The following is a 6000-nucleotide window of genomic DNA, read 5'->3' on the forward strand; positions in this document are numbered from 1 at the left end:
GTGTGTATTTGTGGCATACCAATGTACTTCATCACTCGTAACATCCTCATTTACTATAAAGACCTGTATAACTTTAGCAACCCAGAATGGATAGCCATTGGGATCTCCATCTGCTAGCACTGCGATCATGAAACCCTTCTTAACATCTTGTATTGAACCCCTGTAAAGGTCTTCCATGGCTTCACGTTGTCCATGAGATCTTCTGGAACCAATATACATCTCTCTTTCCTCTACCCGTGAAGAATTAATAATACCTTGAGGTTGTTGTTGTTCAACAATGTTTATTTCCTCATGTTCATACAACACATTTTGTGGCCAAATAAATGGATTTTTCAAAGGTATATCTTCATTTGTTGTTTTTGAAATGATATCACTTTGATTATTGAAAAATGACTCCCACCAAACTGAATCAGCAATGCCAAAGTACTCATATGTATATCTAATACATTTTTTAATTTCTTCTAGGAAATCAGAATAATTTATATCTCTATTTTGTCTACATGCATTATGAACTTCACCAACTAATTGTAATAACAATATTTTTGATGCAAATATTGGATGATCTGGAATGAGCTTCAAAAATTGCAAACCTGATGACGGTGCCCATTCTGCAGTAGTTGAATACTTCTTGCCCCATATTAGTGTTTTCCCATCAATTTTTTTGATACGAAATTGATGTTGGAAGCTAATGTCATTAAGTTGTTCAATGCATTTCCCCTCACCATATGATCCCAGAATAAACTTTCGCATGTCAATAATTTCTTCCAACACATCAAAAGTAGGCTCTGGCATGTATGATTTCTTAATACATTCAATTAATGGTGGCAAGCTCCCAAGTTCCTTCCTCCTCAATGTGACTGAAAAACGACTGATCATATGATCAATATGGTCATGAGTGTGCCCAACAAGAAGGAAACCAACCTTTACCTTCTGAAAAATTCTCAATTCAACATGCATGTTTAGATATCCAAAAATAACCTGATTTTTGTTTTCACGGGAAGTGTTGTCCAATTGTAGATACAAAACTTTAGGAAGATTACCAAACCAATGAGAAAGCACATCATGAATTAAGGTTATGGTCAGATTTGCATCATTATGAATATTTGGAGCTGTGAAGTACACCCTTGGCAACATTTTCCCATTGAAGACCATACAACCAACCAAGTGATACTGAATAAAATTTTCCTCTTGTAAATTTTTGGGTGTGCGAATAAAATGTGGTAAAAGTGTTTTCTTCTAGTCCATACCATCAATTATCAAACCCAAATATTTATTCAGATTATCATAACACTTCTTTCGATGCTTGTACAACTTTTTCCTTTCATTTGTTTGTTGTTCACGATGCCCCTGAAGTTCTTTGACAATTGAATCTACACAACATAAAAGAAAGCCATTAAGAAATATGTTTTCATAGTTGATGACTATACAATTTTAAAAGTTAAAGTTGTGAATGCTTACCTCTTTCTGAACCTTCACATTTGTCCCTTTTTTATTTAAGAGAAGCACATGTACTGCAAATCCCCATCCTTGTCTTCTTAGGAATACAGACATTGTTGAATTCTTTCTTCCATACCTTCACAAAATATTGATATGCAATAAACCAGCCATGTCCCCCAACACCTTCTGCATATTCTTTGTATAAGTTGTAGATTTTTCGTCTCGAAAATTTATCTAGAATATGTATTGTCTCTCTATTTGGCATACACTCTCCATTCTTTGAAAAGAAATCTTTCATCCATGACATTGCAGTATTTGGTAATGGCCCAAACTGTCTTTTATGACGTACTTCTGAATAAGATGTGGGATCCTTTTCCAAATTTTCTTGAATTCTCGAGAGAAAAAAATTCCCAATCGAATGAAACATTTTGAAAGCTTTTCTACAGATAAATAAAGTCCTAATATGATAATCATAACCTAACAATGTAGATTGCATGCACCCAACTAAATATGAATTTTGCATGCTTTTATTCATTGACAAATATCTCTTCCTGCTCTCTAATGCAAATTTGAAATCCATATGTTTCAAGTAATATTTTTGGCAACATTCACTTGAAATGAGTGCGCTGATAGAACTTCTTGCCAGATATTCTTCTCTACCCCTTGTATAACTAGAACATCTTGCATTTATACAAAAAGGTCTACTTCTACTCCTCGATACAATATTTCTTGGCAACATCTCCATCATTGGATCATCATTTGTATAAGGATTTTCATATTCATTAAGAGGAATGTTATCCACACTATGATCAACTATGCTTTTCAAATACTGACTTGGAGGATATTATTCATCTTCACCTTCCTCAGTGCTACTCTCATAGTCCTTAGAATTCGAACTGAATGGAAACTTTGACTCGATGTTTATTGGATATTCTTCCTCGTGTGCATTTTCAATGCTGCTCTCATAGTCCATAGAATTAGGACTATGTCAAAAATGTGACTGTTTACTTACTGAAAATGCTACATCCTATCCTTTGTCACTGCTACCTTTATACTCATTCGAAATAGGACTAAGCGCATCATCATGTCCTTCATCACTGCTACTCTCATAGTCCCTAGAATTAGGACTAAGAGGACATTGTGACACTCCATTCTTTTGAAATTCATCATCACGCGCCTCATCACTGTTGCTCTCATAGTCATTAGAATTGGGACTAAGTGGACACCGTGACAGTCCATTCTTTTGAAATTCACCATCCCGCTCTTCATCACTGCTGCACTCATAGTCCTTAGAATTAGGACTAACTGGACATTGTGCCACTCCATACTTTTGAAATTCATCATCATGCTCTTCATCACTGCTACTCTCATAGTATTTAGAATTAGGACTAAGTGGACACTTTGAGACTCCATTCTTTTGAAATTTGTTATCACGCTCTCTATCATTGTTGCTCTCATAGTCCTTAGAATTAGGACTAAGTGGACACCGTGACACTCCATTATTTTGAAATTTGTCGTCATGCTCTTCAACATTGCTGCTCTCATAGTCCTTAGAATTAGGACTAAGTGGACACAGTGATACTCCATTCTTTTGAACTTCACCATCATGCTCTTCATCATTGTTTCTCTCATAGCCCTTAGAATTAGGACTAAGTGGACACCGTGACACTACATTCTTTTGAAATTTGTCATCAAGCTCATCATCACTGCTGCTTTCATAGTCCTTCGAATTAGGACTAAGTGGAATCTGTGACTCTTTATTTATTTGAAATTCTCCATTCCCTCTTTCAATAGTGCTGCTCTCATAGTCCTTAGGATCTGGACTAAGTGGAAGAATTGACTTTCTATTCATAGTGGAAGAATTCGTGCTATATTCATCCATATGAATAGATTTGTTACGTGATGAAGATGTTGATGTTGTATAAATCGAAACTTCACTATTAGGACAATCCATCCCTTTCAAATAAAAGATGTTGAATGATACAAATGGAGAGTCTCCTAAAGATATTATATAGCTTAGAGAATGAAATTTTCTCTCCAAAAAGTTTACCCCCAAAAAGTTTCACGAAAATATTTCCCTCCTAAAAGTTTTTGAGATTTATTTCTCTTCATTATTTTATTCTACAATTTAATGAAAAATGTAAACAAATTTTTTTTATCAAATAAATCATTAAAGTTAAAATTGTAAACTACAACTTCTACCTAAATTATTTTAATAGTCAAAGTATATTAAGATTTACTAAAAAATTGAATGATTTTTTTTTTGTTTTTTTGTTTTTTTTTTTTTTATTTTTATTTTTTTTTTAATTTTTTTTTATAATACATTCTAAAACAAATTAATCCCACGTTCACCCCGTTGTAAAAAAATTCCATAATATTCGCTTTATCATACTTTCCTTCGTCGTAATAAAAAAATTAACATGCTTAATTTTTTTAAAACAAATTAATCCCACATTAACCGTACAGAAAACATCTCTATAATTTCACCTATATATTAAATTCCATTATCACTATTACTCACATTACATCAAGGTTTTCTGAGGTTCGTTGAAAGACTTGGAGCGAATTTCTGGAGCAGTTACATTGCTATCAATAACATATTCAACAAAGAATTCTTGCAATTGAAATGTTAGTTAAATTTTTTTCCTTGAAAATTTTCATATTAAATTAGTTTAATGAAGTAGATTTTTTTTCTTAATTAATACTTTTTGTGAGCCTAATTAACCAATATGTCCATAGTGAGCATGGTGGGCCCAGTAAATCTCACGATGGCACCCCACCCCGCACCACCCCAGCAGTACACCCACTCGCCCGCCCAACGCCACCCTCGCCACCCCAAGCGGTACTCCACCTTGCGCCACCCCGGCGGCCCGCCTGCCTGCCCGGAGTGGCCAAGCGACTCTCGGACTCGCACGGCCACAACAGGTGGGCAAGTGGGCCACCAGGGTGGCATGGGGTGGCAAGCGCCACCCCAACCCACGCCACCCTGGCGACCTGCTCACCTGCCCGGGGTGGCCGGGTGATTCTCGGAATTGCCTGGCCACCTTGGGTGGCTCGGTGAGCTGGCGGGGTGGCGTGGGGTGGGGTGCTGCCCACCCCGTGCAACCCCTGCATCTCGCCCGCCCACTTGGCGTGGCCAGGCGCTTCTCAGAATCGCTCGGCCACCATGGGAGGGAGGGTAGGCCTTCGAGGTGGCAGAGGGTGGGCGGCGACAACCCACACCGTGCCACCTCAGTGGCCCGCCTGCCGTCCCGGCGTGGCCAGGAAATTCTCAGAATCACCTGACCACCCCGGGTAGGCGGGGGAGGAGGGGTAGCAGCACCCACCCCGCGCCACACCGGCGGCCCGGCCGGGGTGGCTGGGCAATTCTTGGAATCGCCTGGCCACCCTAGGCGAGCGGGCGGGCCGCTAGGGTGTCGGAAGTGGGGTGTCGCTGCCCACCCCCCACCACCCTGGCAGCTCGGCCGCCCACCTCGGGTGGCTCGGTGATTCTGAGAATCGCCCGGACACCCGGGGCGGGTGGGTGGGCCGCTGCGGTAGTGCAGGGTGGGCAGCGACACCCCACCTCGCCCCACCCCAACAGCTCGCCCGCCAACCGGGTGTGGCCGGATAGGCCACTGGGCTAGCGTGGGTTGATGTGCAGGCACCCCCACCCTGCACCACAACGGCAACTTACCCGCTCACCGGGGGTGGCCGGGTAACTCTTGGAATTTCCAGGCCACCTCGCGCCACCGCCCACTCCACGCCACCTTGGTGGCCCGCCTGGCTACCTGAGGTGGCCAAGTGATTCTTGGAATCTCCCGGCCACCCTGGCAGGCCGCCGAGGTGGCGCAAGTGGGGGATGTAGGCACCCCCCACCCCGCGCCACCTCGGCGGCCTACATAGTTGCCCGGGGTGGCTGGGAGATTCCGAGAATCGCCTGGCCACCCCGGGCGGCCGGGCAGGCCGTTGGGGTGCCATGTGGTGGGTGGGCAGTAGCCCACCTTGCGCCACCCCTACAGCCAGCTCGCTTACCTGGGGTGGACAGGCAGGGGGCTACTAGGGTGGCACAGGGTGGGTGATGACACCCCACCACGCGCCACCCCAGCGGCCCGCCTGCCCGCCTAGGTTTACAGGAATCGCCCAGCCACCCTCGGCAAGTAGCCTGGCCACTAGGGTTGTAGGGGGTGGGCAACGGCACCCCACCCTGCACCACCCCAGCGGCCCACTCTCCCGCTCGGCAATACCCCACCCCGTGCCACCCCGGCAGCCTGCCAGCCCGCCCGGGGTGGCTGGTCGATTCCAAGAATCGCCCAGCCACCCCGGGCAGGTGGCCGGGCTGCCGGTGTGGCGCGGGGTGGGGCACCATCGCTCACCAAGTGCCACTCGGGTGGCCCACCTGCCCGTCGGGGTGGCTGGATTAGCCACTTCGGGCGTGCGGGCAGGCCGCCAGGGTGGCGCAGGGTGGGGTGTTACCACCAACCCCGCGCCACCCTAGCAGCCTGCCTGCCCACTAGGGGTGGCCGAGAAATTCCGAGAATCGCTTGGCCTCCCTGAGCGGGCGGGCAGGTAGGCAGGCCGCCG

The sequence above is a fragment of the Pinus tabuliformis genome, chromosome 4_2 (genome assembly GCF_031772625.1).
Source record: "Pinus tabuliformis cultivar Carrire ecotype Pingquan chromosome 4_2, CPIR1, whole genome shotgun sequence".
In the NCBI taxonomy this organism is placed as follows: domain Eukaryota; kingdom Viridiplantae; phylum Streptophyta; class Pinopsida; order Pinales; family Pinaceae; genus Pinus; species Pinus tabuliformis.